The sequence below is a fragment of the Sus scrofa genome, chromosome 7 (genome assembly GCF_054392235.1).
Source record: "Sus scrofa isolate SSC_HxYL_T2T_F1_AM1 chromosome 7, Sscrofa_HxYL_maternal_Yorkshire_Landrace_v2.0, whole genome shotgun sequence".
NCBI classification, from domain to species: Eukaryota; Metazoa; Chordata; class Mammalia; order Artiodactyla; family Suidae; genus Sus; species Sus scrofa.
Window position 1 is genome coordinate 2372319 of NC_139389.1, and position 12456 is coordinate 2384774.

The following is a 12456-nucleotide window of genomic DNA, read 5'->3' on the forward strand; positions in this document are numbered from 1 at the left end:
GTGCAGAAAACTGGGGGAGGAAGTGGAAAAACTTGCTAATTTTTAAAAAAATTAAAAAGGAAAACATGAAGATACATGAGCTTAAGACAGCAGAAGAGCATGACAAGGGGAATAAGACAACTCAGACTCGAAGAAGGAGCCGGACAGTGAGGGGCGGGACGCAAGCCCCTCCAGAGGCCCTGTCTGGCCCAGGGCAGGGGGCAGTCGTCTGTGCCCACTTTCCCTCCCCACTGGAAGGAGCCCCGAGGCAAAACCTTTCAGGGTGGGGGCGCAGGGCTTGAGTCCCCGGCCAGCAGGACAGATGTCACAAACGGTCACTAGAAGAGGGGGACGCAGGCAGGGAGTGCAGGGTCACCCTCGAGGAAGACCTCACCCTCCCTCTCTGTGGCCCCCGCTCAGCAGCCTGGCACCGATGCTTCAGTACAAGTTCACCTTGTGGAGGAAGGAGGAAAGTCCAGGCGGTGCTGAACTGTGTCCGCGTGTCTGGGCACCGAGCTGGACAGCTGCCACTAGAAAGAGAGCGCCTTGGAGCGGCTGCCGGCGGAGTCCCGAGGTCCAGCTGACACCCACATCATGACAACCGCTGCTCGGAAGTCCCTCTGCCTCTGCTGTCACTCTCGCCCCTTCCTCCCGCCACACATCCCAGGACTCTTCTACCCTCGGCTCTCCTGGAGGGTCCTGGCCCACTGGGGGGCCCACAGCAAGTCCTGGAGGTCGTGCTGACCAGGGCCCCACGTTCGCGCATCATCGAGGCGACCAGGAGGAGGAGCACCGAGTGTTTGCCGGCTGCATAGACGCCTCTCATAGCAAAACTCTGGTTTCCCACCAACGAGGAAAATGCCACCACTTCATCTCACCTCACGCCCCCCTCCCTCTGGGTGCAGGGAGGGGAGGGGACCCGGGCCTGCCTCTGCTCCCGAAACGTTCCCAGTGACTGCAGCTTCAGACCCTGTCCCTTTCGGGAGCGGGCAAGTCACTGGGCAGGGAGGGCGCCCTTTCGACTGCCCACGGAACCCCAAGACAGAGCTGCGGCCAAATGCACCTCTCCTGATGGCCCCTTGCCAAGGAAAACCAGGCTCTTTTTTCATCCAGAGGTCTTTAAAAACAGTGAAGGAGACGAGAGGGTGGCTTCAGTGACCTCTGGAACTGCAGGCCAGGCGCAGGAAATCCTGACAAACTCAGAAACGTAGGTTTTAGGAGACCGGGGGCTCCACACAATGGGGCCCTTTTTTAGCATTTGCTACTGCGGGCTGATGAGCTGAATTAATCACTGTTCTCTGCAATCAACTCAGGAAAATGGCCTTTCCTTCAACAAACAGCTGTCAGCAATGACTATAAATTGGTTCATTTTATGTGGAAAGATGCCCTGTGATAGGCTGTCAGCTAAATGAATGCTTCCTTCGATGTGACTTGAAACAGAATGGCGAAAGTGACACCTTCTGAATGAATAAGCTGGGGCAAAAAACAGCAGCAGCTTCAGTCACGCTAGGGCACCGGGGAAGAGGTACCAGGGTGAGTTCTGAAGCATAACCCCACGACCACGTCTAATGGTCGCGGAGTGCTCAGTGTGTGCTCGGTACTGTACTAAGCGCATTATCTGCCTTTTCTCAACTACCATCAAAATACACCCAAGCGGGTGTGTTTGCTGTTGAGATCCGCCAGGGCATCATCGCAATCACCGGTTCACATCCATGGTCTAAAGGCACGAATTAAAAGACAGAGATCGTCCAGGTGGATCAAAACACACAACCAACCATACACTGTCTGCAAGAAACCCACTTTAAATACACAGTCATGTATAGATTCAGAGCAAAGGGATGGAGAAAAATACACCAACTAACCTAAAAGAAAGCAGAAGCAGCTACACCAGCCACGGGCAGAGCAGACTCAAAGTCAGAATCCTTATCAGGGATAAAGTATTACATTCTGATAAACGGGTTGATTCTCCAGGAAGACATAACAATTCTTCAAGTGTATGTGCCTCACAACAGAGCATCAAAATACATGAGGTTTCCGGTTCGATCCCTGGCCTTGCTCAGTGGGTTAAGGACCCGGCGCTGCCGTGAGCTGCGGTGTAGGTCGCAGACGTGGCTTGGATCCTGCGTTGCTGTGACTGTGGCGTAGCCTTGGCAGCTACAGCTCCGATTCGACCCCTAGCCTGGGAACGTCCATATGCCCTGGGTGCAGCCCTAGAAAAGGCAATAAGACAAAAAAAAAAAAAAATACATGCCATGAGAACTGCAAAGTAGACAGATGAATCTACTATCATAGTGGGAAAGTTACATGAGTATGTCGACAGATGCACTTAATGGTAAACACGGAGCTTTCCCACCTTGATAAGTGGCAAAGCAAGGATGTCCCCTCTCACTGCTCCTTTCCAATACCGTACTGGAAGTCTTCGCTCACGCAATAAGATAAGAAAAGGAAATAAAGTGAGATACAGATTGTGAAGGAAGATATAACTCGTCTTTATTGAAAGACAGCATGATCGACTATATAGAAAATATAAAAGAATTGACCAAAAAAATCTCCGGGAGCTAATTGATTACAGAAAGGCTGCAGGATATATTTTTCTAATATGTAAAAGTAAAAAAAAAAAAAAGTCGATTGCTTTCTTACATACTAACAATGAACAAGTGGAGCTTGAAATTAAAAGCACAATACAGGGAGTTCCCTTTGTGGATGAACGGTTAATGAATCCAACTAGGAGCCATGAGGTTGTGGCCTTGCTCAATGGGTTAAGGATCCGGCATTGCCGTGAGCTGCGGTGTAGGTCACAGACGCGGCTCAGATCCTGCGTTGCTGTAGCTCTGGCGCAGGCTGGCAGCCACAGCTCCGCTTGGACCCCTAGCCTGGGAATCTCCATATGCCGCAAGTGTGGCCCTAGAAAAGACAAAAAAAAAAAAAAGCGCAATACAGGAGTTCCCAGCATGGCTCAGTGGAAACAAATCTGACTGAGAATCGTGAGGTTGTGGGTTTGATCCTTGGCCTCACTCAGTGGGTTAAGGATCCAGCGTTGCTGTGAGCTGTACCTCCAATTGGTGTCGTTGGCACCATGCCAGAGCCCAACTGGCCATCAAAGCCCCAGTGGGGGTGGGGCTGAATCTGAAAGTTTCCAACAATCCAAGGTTTTTCCCGGGTGGGTGCCGAGAGGGGTTCTATTGCAAACCGGCTTTAATACAGACATTGGGCTTGATTTGGGCGTATGGTGTTAGTGGAGGGTGAGGTGCTTTGCTCCAGACTGTGGCTGAATTTGGAGCTCCAGCATCAGCCTATGGGCAGGCCCTTTGATGCAGCCAGTGCCCCCAGGCCCTTCGCCTCAGTTGTTGGTTTGGTTGGTGACGGGCAAGCCAGAGAGGTCTTCGGGTTATGGAGCTTCTTGGTGGCGTGGGTGTCCCAGCACGTGTCATGTCTGGTTGAAACGCCAGCTTTCTTGGAGGGTTTGGGACTCTGGATAGCAAAGCAACAAAAGCACCCAGGCCGACAGTCACGGGACCAGCAACAACAGCGTGGCGTGCAGCTGCGCTGAGTAGATGTCCGGTTTTGTTTTTGTTTCGGGGGTGGTGGGCGTGTGGGGCTCCAGGGGCCCGTTGGACCAAGAGCTGCCTGGTCCTTGGAAGCCCTGTGGCTCACAGATCCCAGAAGTGTGTGTGTCTTCAAACTGGCCTCCAGCCCTCGTAGGATGCAGGCAAGACGGAACAGGTGTAAAGACGGAAGACACAACTGCAGGCCATCACACGGAGTCCTTATGTACATGGAGGCGAGAAATAGCCCTCTTGAACTTTTTAAAGCTGGTGTGAGGTGAGAGTCTGCCAGGGGTCTTTAAATTAAGAGAACTGAGGCCTGGAGCAAGACAAAGACCTATTCGCCAGACTGGAATTTAAAATGGAGTTAATTTGAGGAGAACGCTCTCTCTCTCTCTTTTCATTGTTTTTTTTTTTTTTTTAGGACTGCCTGGCAGCATATGGAAGTTCCCGGGCTAGGGGTCTAATCAGAGCTACAGCTGCCGGCCTACACCACAGCCACAGCAACGCCGGATCCTTAACCCACTGAGTGGGGCCAGGGATCGAACCCACAACCTCATGGTTCCTTGTCAATTCTGCTGCACCACAACGGGAACTCCTGTCATATCTCTGAAGGTGGCTATCTGGAGCTCATCAAGGACGTGAAATTTGTATTGAACCCTTTTTACAAGAGCCGCATTTATTTGACCTTTCAGCGACTGAAGACAGATATCCCGGTGGTATCTAAGTTTGAGCAATTATGAATAAAGCTGCTCTGAGTGCGCCCGCGTGGTTGTTGCGTGCACACGCGTTTTCAACTCCTTTGGGTAATTCGAGGCAATGTAATAGTGGATGGTATGGTTAGAGTCCGTCTCGTTTTGTAAAAAGCCACCAAGCAGTCTTTCGCAGTGGCTGTTCTCGCCAGCAGTGAATGAGAATTCCTGCTGCTCTGCGTGCTTGCTAACGTTTGGGGTTGGGGGTTTTGGCCATTCTAATAGGAGTGTGTGTCACTGTTGTTTTAATTTGCATTTCCCTGGCGGCATATGCTGCGCTGCACCTTTCACATGCTTTTTTCCCATCTACATGTCTCCTTTGGTGAGATGTCTGTTAAGACCTTTGTCCCATTTTTTAGTCAGGTAGTTTGTTTTCTGATTGTTGAGTTTTAAGAGCTCTTTGTATATTTTGGATAACGGTCCTTTATCGGATGTGCGCTTGGCCCCTATTTCCTTCCGGTCTGTGCTCAGTCCTCTCATTCTCTTGTCAGTGTCGTTCTAGAATCAGAGGAGTTCCTGCTTTCCCCAGGAGGCACCTATCAGGCAACTCCTTGACCCTAAAGAGAAGACCAACCACTCCCCAGGGCCCTCCCCACTCCCTCCTCCAGCTCTCTGCCAACGCCTCCATATGACGGCAAAGTGTCATAAGCCAATTGTATTAACTGTGTCTCTTATTTTCTGTGTTCTGATTCTTTGGCATCTGGGGGCTTGCTGACCCGGAAGGGACGGTACCTCCCAAGGTGCGCCAATGCCCAGAGGCAGCACACAGCTCATCCGAGGAGCACACCTTTCCGATGCAAGCCACTCACTCCAGAGCCCACATGCCAGTCCCCTCCTTTATCTGCCCTCATGCTCTGGACCACGATCGCCTGTGCCTATCTGGTACCCCAGTGCCAGGTACCAGACACTAGACAGCCCTCGTGCCCTAGAACCTGCTGAAATTATTGCCTACGCAATTCTCAACCTGCTTACCCTACTTTACCCATTCCTTCCAACAGAAACCACCAGAAGGGCACTCAGCTGTTTCCTCCTCTCCCTCTGCCCTTGCCCAACCCAGGGCATCCCTGTGTGCCCCACCCCCCAACCTGGGGGTGACATGCCCCCATCTCTTGGGACCGGTGAGTGTGATAAGCATCCCTTTAAGTGGTGTTGTCTCCTCACCATCTGCCATCTACGGCCCTGGTCCCCAGCTGCCCCAAATCTCAGTGATGCTGAGATGGAGGAACCACAATTTGCAGCAGCGTTTCCTCTGGAAATGCAGAGCTCTGCCCCTGCCCGCCCACCCCCGAGGCCCTGGAGCAGAAGGGACTTTTGAATAAATGACATGGCTTGTTTCCAACACAGCTTCATCATTTGGTACCCCCCCCACACGCTTTTTGATTCCTTGTTACAGCTGCACCTGAGGCATATGGAAGTTCTCAGGCCAGGGATCGAATCAGAGCCGCAGCTGCCGGCCTATCCCACAGCCACAGCAACGCCAGATCTGAGGTGCATCTACCACCTACACCACAGCTTGCAGCAATGCCAGACCCTTAACCCACTGAGTGAGGCCAGGGATCCAGCCCTCATCCTTACAGAGACAACGTCAGGTCCTTGACGTGCTGAGCCACAGTGGGAACTCCCATTTGTTTCCCTTTTAACTAGAAAAAGACCCAGTAGTTGTTAGAGTTTCCTGCTATTTACATCATATACCATTTCATCTGAGTTGGGCAGAGTGCCAATGACAGTCAAGAGAAAAAAAATGATGGTAACATTTTTATTACATTGATCAATCAAGATACTCAACTTTATAGGAAAGAATCTCTTCCTACTTGGCTCTTTCATGACTGTGGCTTTCTTTCCTGTATCACACGGCTGCTTTCATGTCCACAGGCACATCCACCCACCATGTCCATCGGGACTCCTCCTCCTCCTCCTCCCCTTTCCCTCCTCCCCCTCCCTGCCCCCCCTTACTCCTCCCCCTCCCTGCCCCTCCTCTTCCTCCTCCCTCCCGGAATGCTGCTATGTCTCCCATTTTCCTTATTTAAGTGAAAAGCACCAGCACTCATTTCAACATCAAAACAACTCTGAGAGGAGTTATCTTCCCATTATGTAGACTCTACATACTGGAGATGGAAAAGTGAAGCCTACAGAGTTAGAGAGCCGTGCGTGTGGGGCTGGGTCTGTCCTGAGCATCTCTCTCCCACCGCCCAGCAGGCTCGGGGAGCTTGCTGCCCATCACAGAAGCTGGGAGTGGCCCTCAACCCTCAGGAACCCTCCCACTCCCCATGCCGGGACCTACAGACCAAAACGGCTCTCAGGTCAGCTCCTCAAACCTCTGCCTGGGCCCAGCGGTTTCACCCCCACCTCGCCTGGATCCGCCTCCTAACCCGGCTCCCGGCTCCTCTCACATTTAGGAAAAGTGCTTCCTCTAAACTGAAAGCATGTCACTCTGGGTGGCAGCGTCCAGCCCGCGGGGCAAGCGGGGTCTCCCACTCAGCCACAGGCCGCCACTGCTTCCGCAGCCTCGCTATCCGAGGAGTCCGGATTTGCCAGTTTGCCTGCTCACTGAAATGCATTTGCAACCCCGGACCAGTACTGTGGTGCTTGTGCAATTATTCACAGACATGCAGAGAACTGTGAATTCTTTCTGGGGGGTTGGGAGCCACAGGAGCAGCATATGGAAGTTCCCAGGCTAGGGATCAAATCCGAGCTACATCTGCCTGCCACAGCCCCAGCCACAGCCAGAACCAAGCTGCGTCTGCGACCTACACACCCCAGCTCACAGCAACTCCAGATCCTTAACCCACTGAGCGAGGCCAGGGATCAAACCCACATCCTCATGGACACTAGTCAAGTTCATTTCTACAGAGCCACAACTCTTCGGAACTAGGAGAACTATGAAAATTTTGAGTTGTCCAGCTGAGGTTGGACGAGAGATGGCCTCTGCCTTCCTGTTTCAGCTCCTGCTATAAACACATGTCCTTTTCATGGCCTACCATGGAACGAAGGCACAATCAGGAAAGAGCCAAGCAGGAAAATCTTGTTTCACATAAAGTGCCGCATTCGTTGTGCTTTCTGTGGGTGTTGTGCTTTTCGGATGGCCCCAGGCCGAGTGCTGGAACGCAGTCCAGGGTCCCCAAGAGCGATGTGCCTTATGGGGACAGTGCATGTGTGAGACGAGTTTTGTTCAGGTCTGAGCTGCAGAGCTGTGGCCTGTAAGCTCAGTGTGGAACGCAGTATCTAGGACATAAGGCGCCTTTAAACAGAAAGACCTCAAACAAGGTTATGTGTTGACTGGTTACAGATAAGGTGACCGCAGGTTCACAGAAACCTCACCCTGGCCTTCTCCTGAGTTCAGAGTTTGCAAACTCAGGGTTCATGGTGACTTTTATGTAAGAACATGACCACCACAAGGAATCAGCTCTACTTCCGCCTCGTCTGGGGCGTGTCTCTTCATTTTTACCAAGTGTCTTTTGAAGAGCCCAAGTTTTTAATTTTTATATAGTCCACATAAACTTATTTTTAAACAATGTTTGGCTTGTGCCTTTTGTGTGCAATCTAAGTAATCTTATTGACTCAAGGTCCCCAAGAGTTTTTCATGTCTTCTTGCATAAGTTGTACAGTTTAGCTTCTCCTTGTAGAGCCATAACCATTTTGAATGTATTTTTTTATTAAAGTATAGCTGCTTTACAGTGCTCTGTCAATGACTGCTGTACAGCAAAGTGACCCAAGCATACATACACATACATTCTTCTTCTCCTATTCTCTTCCATCATGGTCTGCCTCAAGAGACTGGAGAGTTTTCTGTGCGGCACAGTAGGATCTAACTGCTTATCCTGAGTTAAGTTTTCTCGATGGGATGAGTGAGAAGCACGGCTTCTTTTTCTTTTCTTTTTTTTTGGGGGGGGCACTACTTGCTGAAACGTCTCTCTTTTTTTCTCATTGAATTGCTTTGACAAAGTCCCTTTGTTGAAAATAAATTGACTACCTCGTGCAAGTCCATCTGTGGACCCGGGGTCCCGTCCCGTCCATCTGTATTTCTGTCCCCATTCAATATCACATGGTCTTGAAGTCCTGAAATCAGGTCCTGGAAGACCTTCCACTTTGCTCCTTGTCAAAATCGCTTCATCGAGTCTAGGTCCTTTGCATGTCCATGCAAACTTTAGAATCAGCTTGGAAATTTCTATTTTAAAGCCTGCTAGGACTTTGATTGGAATTACACCGAATCTACGGGTGACTTTGGGAAGATTTGACACCTTAGTGTTTTATTTTTCAAGCCGAGGATATGATCTATCTCTCCAACCACTGAAGCTGTCTGAAATTGTCTCAGCCATGTCTTGCGTGTTTTAGTGTAAACAGCTTGCACATATGTTTTGTTTTTTTTTTTTCCTCTTGGGGGCCGCACCTGTGGCATACAGACGTTCCCAGGCCAGAAGTCAAATCGGAGCTGCAGCTGCCGGCCGACACCACAGCCACAGCCACGCGGGACCCGAGTCATGGCCAAGACCTGCACTGTAGCTCACAGCAACACCAGGTCCTTAACCCGCGGGTGGAGGCCAGGGATCAAACTCGCATCCTCATGGATACTAGGCAGATTCTTAGCACGCGGAGCCACAGTGGGAACTCCATTGCACATATTTTGGTAAATATATCCCTAAGTATTTCACATTTGTGATGCAATCTTAAATGGCATTTTTTTCTTTAATAATTGAGATTCTATTAGTTTTTGTTTGAGCAGCAGTACGCAGGCACTATGAACACTTCTTACTCTAAGCACTGAAAACCTAAGCAGCTACATAATTATAATCCTTTCTGAAGAACTAGTCCACTGACTTTCTAGCTTAAATTTTGAAAGCAACTTGTCTTGAGAGTCTCCTTTGTGGCGCATCAGAAACGAATCTGACTAGCATTCATGAGCACGCAGGTTCAATCCCTGGCCTCACTCAGTGGGTTAAGGATCTGGCGTTGCCCTCCTGAGCTGTGGTGTAGGTCGCAGACATGGCTTGGATCTGGCGTTGCTGTGGCTGTGGTGTAGGCTGGCAGCCGAAGCTCCAATTCAACACCTAGCCTGGGAACTTCCATGTGCCATGGGTGTGGCCCTAAAAGGCAAAAAAAAAAAAAGAAAAGTGAATTGTCTTTATGAAGAAAAGAAGTACCCATATCTTCGGATGTTATTAAGCTGTTAGTACCTTATACACTATAAACTCAAAATTCCAATCTTTCCAGGCACATTAACAAAACCCCAGAGGACCAAAGATATCACAGAGGACACCCAGCTCCGTCCCGCGAGCCAGGAGCGTACACAACGTACACACAGCACGTGTGGAAGTTGAGGAATCTAAACGTTTGAGACCTATTCAACCCAAGGCTGTGACCACAAACTGCCACTCCTACACTTGGTATTTTAGGATATAAAGCTCTTGCAACGAGGTCCTACTGTACAGCACAGGGAACTATATCCATTCACTCGTGATGCACCGTGATGGAAGAGGGTACAAGAAAGAGAAGGTGGAGATAGAGACAGAGAGAGATGCATGACTTGGTCACTTTGCTGTACAGCAGAAATTGATGGAACATTGCAAACCAACTATACTTTAATAAAAGAAATTTTTTAAATCAAAAATAAAAGTCTTCTCCCTCCAACCTACAGAGTAGTAACTTCCCCTAAACGGTCAAAGTTTCCCTTATTTTGATATCCCACTGATCAGAGAAATAAACAATCAGCTCTTGATTTTACTTCTTTATTAAAAAAAATAAGCACTTCCACTTATACACATACTTAAAAAAAAAAAAAAAAAAAAAAAAAAGGATGAGGCGAGGAGTTCCCTGTGGCACAACAGGATCAGCAGTGTCTCCGCAGAGCCAGGAGGCAGGTTCGATCCCCGCCCGAGCACAGGGGGTTAAAGGATCTGGCATTGCCTAAGCTGTGGTGCAGGTCGCAGCTGCAGCTGATTCCCGGCCCAGAAACTCCATGTGCCTCAGGGCGGCCAAAAAAAAAAAAAAAAAAAAAAAAAAGGAAAAAAAAGGATGAGATGAGATTCTATCTTAAAAAAATTGTTTTTAAGTTTCTTGGGCTCTGAACACTTGCATTTCCAAAACCAGTAGTGAACAGTTTCTCCAGATTTACAGAAAGGAGATTGGATAAGACAGTCTGGGTTGTTCATCAGGCGTGACTTGGTCTCTCCTTCCTCAGCTGCTAGACTCTCGTCATTCCTAGTTTCTCTGTTGTTGCGATTGTATCTTGTGGCTGCATGCTCAGTGTATGGAAGTTCCTGGACCAGGGACTGAATCTGAGCCACGGCTGCAACCTATGGCAAAACCCACTGCAAGGATGGACTCCTGGCCTTCGCAGCAACCCGAGCAGCCACATCAGGTTCCTAACCCACTCCCCTGCAGTAGGAACTCCCATTTCTGTTTTTTTTAATGCATGAATCTTTTTCAGTTTCTTGCCTGCTTTGTCCTCTCCGCTTCCCTTAGGTATTTTGTTTTCAGAGGCTTTTTTGTCTGAAGACTTCTCTTCTCTGGTGGCCTCCTGTGGGTTAATTTCCACTTTTGCAGGAATGGGTTTGGCCGACAACCCTGTCCTCGCCTGTGGGCTTGTCATTTGTTGCCCCTTTGGCTTAACTGACCTTCCCGGGGCTCCCTGGGGAGATTTCGCTGGGGAGGGGGGCTGCCCGGCTGCAGAGGCACCGACCCATCGTGCCCACGCTGCTGGCACCGGGTGAGGTGGACATTCAGGTTCACGGAGCAAACTTCGAGGCCCTGGGGCTGCCGTGGGAAAGATGCTCACCTGGAGAATGGTCCAGAAGTCGTTCTCACGACAAAAGGACCCCCAAATCAACTTCACCCTTCAGACTGGGGGAACTTGGTTGGAAATCATTTCAGTCCACGTGCCAAGCCTTGAAGGTGTCCTGTTTCCACAGGCTGTCGGAGGAGCCCGGGTTGTCTGCATGGCACGTAACTGGCAACACGCACGTCCATGCCGAGGCGCTGTTGGCCAGGCATGACTCGTTCGCCTCTGGGTATCTAAGTAGGGTGTGTCACAAGGTTCCTCAAAAAAAACCACAAAACGAATAAACCCCAGCACGGGAAAGCAGACCCAGATGCAGGCAACTGAGATCTTTCCCCAAAGCCGCTGAAGCGAGCAGGGTGCTCACTGGCGCCGTTTGAAGACTAACCAATTGGCAGGTAAACTATTCGCTGGCATCGTGGCAGCTGCCCCGAGAAAGTGTGACATCATCCTGAACGCCAAGCAAACAGCAGGCCTCTCCGAAGGCCAAGGCAGGAGCTCCTGTCCTGGCTCAGTGGAAATAAATCTGACTAGCATCCATGAGGACAGAGGTTCGATCCCTGGCCTCGCTCAATGGGTTAAGGATCCGGCGTTGCCGTGAGCTGTGGTGTAGGTCACAGATGTGGTTCAGATCTGGTGTTGCTGTGGCTATGGTGTAGGCTTGGCAGCTGCAGCTCCAAACTCCAAAGAGATCCCCTAGCCTGGGAACCTCCATATGCCGCAGGAGTGGCCTAAAAAAAGACCAAAAAAAAAAAAAAAAAAAAAAAAAAAAACCACTTCGAAATTGTTTTAAAAAACAAAACAATTTAATTGCCGGTTGGCATTTTTTTAGTATTAACATGTTGGCCAATGTCTTTCTGAGGCAAAAGGCTCATTCCAGATACATAAATGTTATTGTGTTCATTACAACTTAGACTAATAATCCTAGAAAATGTGCCTACAAATAAAAATAAAGGGTATTCGGGCTGAGGCCCCTTATCTTTTGGTTCTGCAGTGAAGCCAGCCTGGGGATAGGATGTGCATAAATCTGCTTACACAATAAGGAAGCTGCCTGGGGCTGGACGAGAGCGCGGTCAGCCTGGCCGTCCTGCTCTGCCTAATCCAAGTGCAGTCAGCAAGGGAAGCGCTGAACGTTTAAGCCACAGTCTTTCACAGACTCCCCTTGATTCTGTGCCAGCCCTGCCGGTGCCAGGCTTTGTTGGGTTAAGCCCTGCATAGACGTTCTTTCCTGAGCGTAAAAGAAGCAGGCTATGCGAGAACAAAATAGCAGGACAGGAGGGCTGGAGAAGAGGAAGCGGGAACACAAAAGCAGGGCTTTGTCCTTCATCCCCGGAGAACATCAACGGATGGAGAGGTGATTCATGAAGCAGACACGCTTTGGGCGCACAGTTTGGAAATCTACGCTACT

General features: G+C 49.8%; 1 long non-coding RNA gene across 11 annotated transcripts in view; it reads right to left on the bottom strand.

Moving 5' to 3' along the window:
• The window catches only part of LOC102161744 (uncharacterized), a 109779-nt gene that overhangs the window by 69933 nt on the left and 27390 nt on the right, over positions 1-12456 (bottom strand). The window lies entirely within an intron of this gene.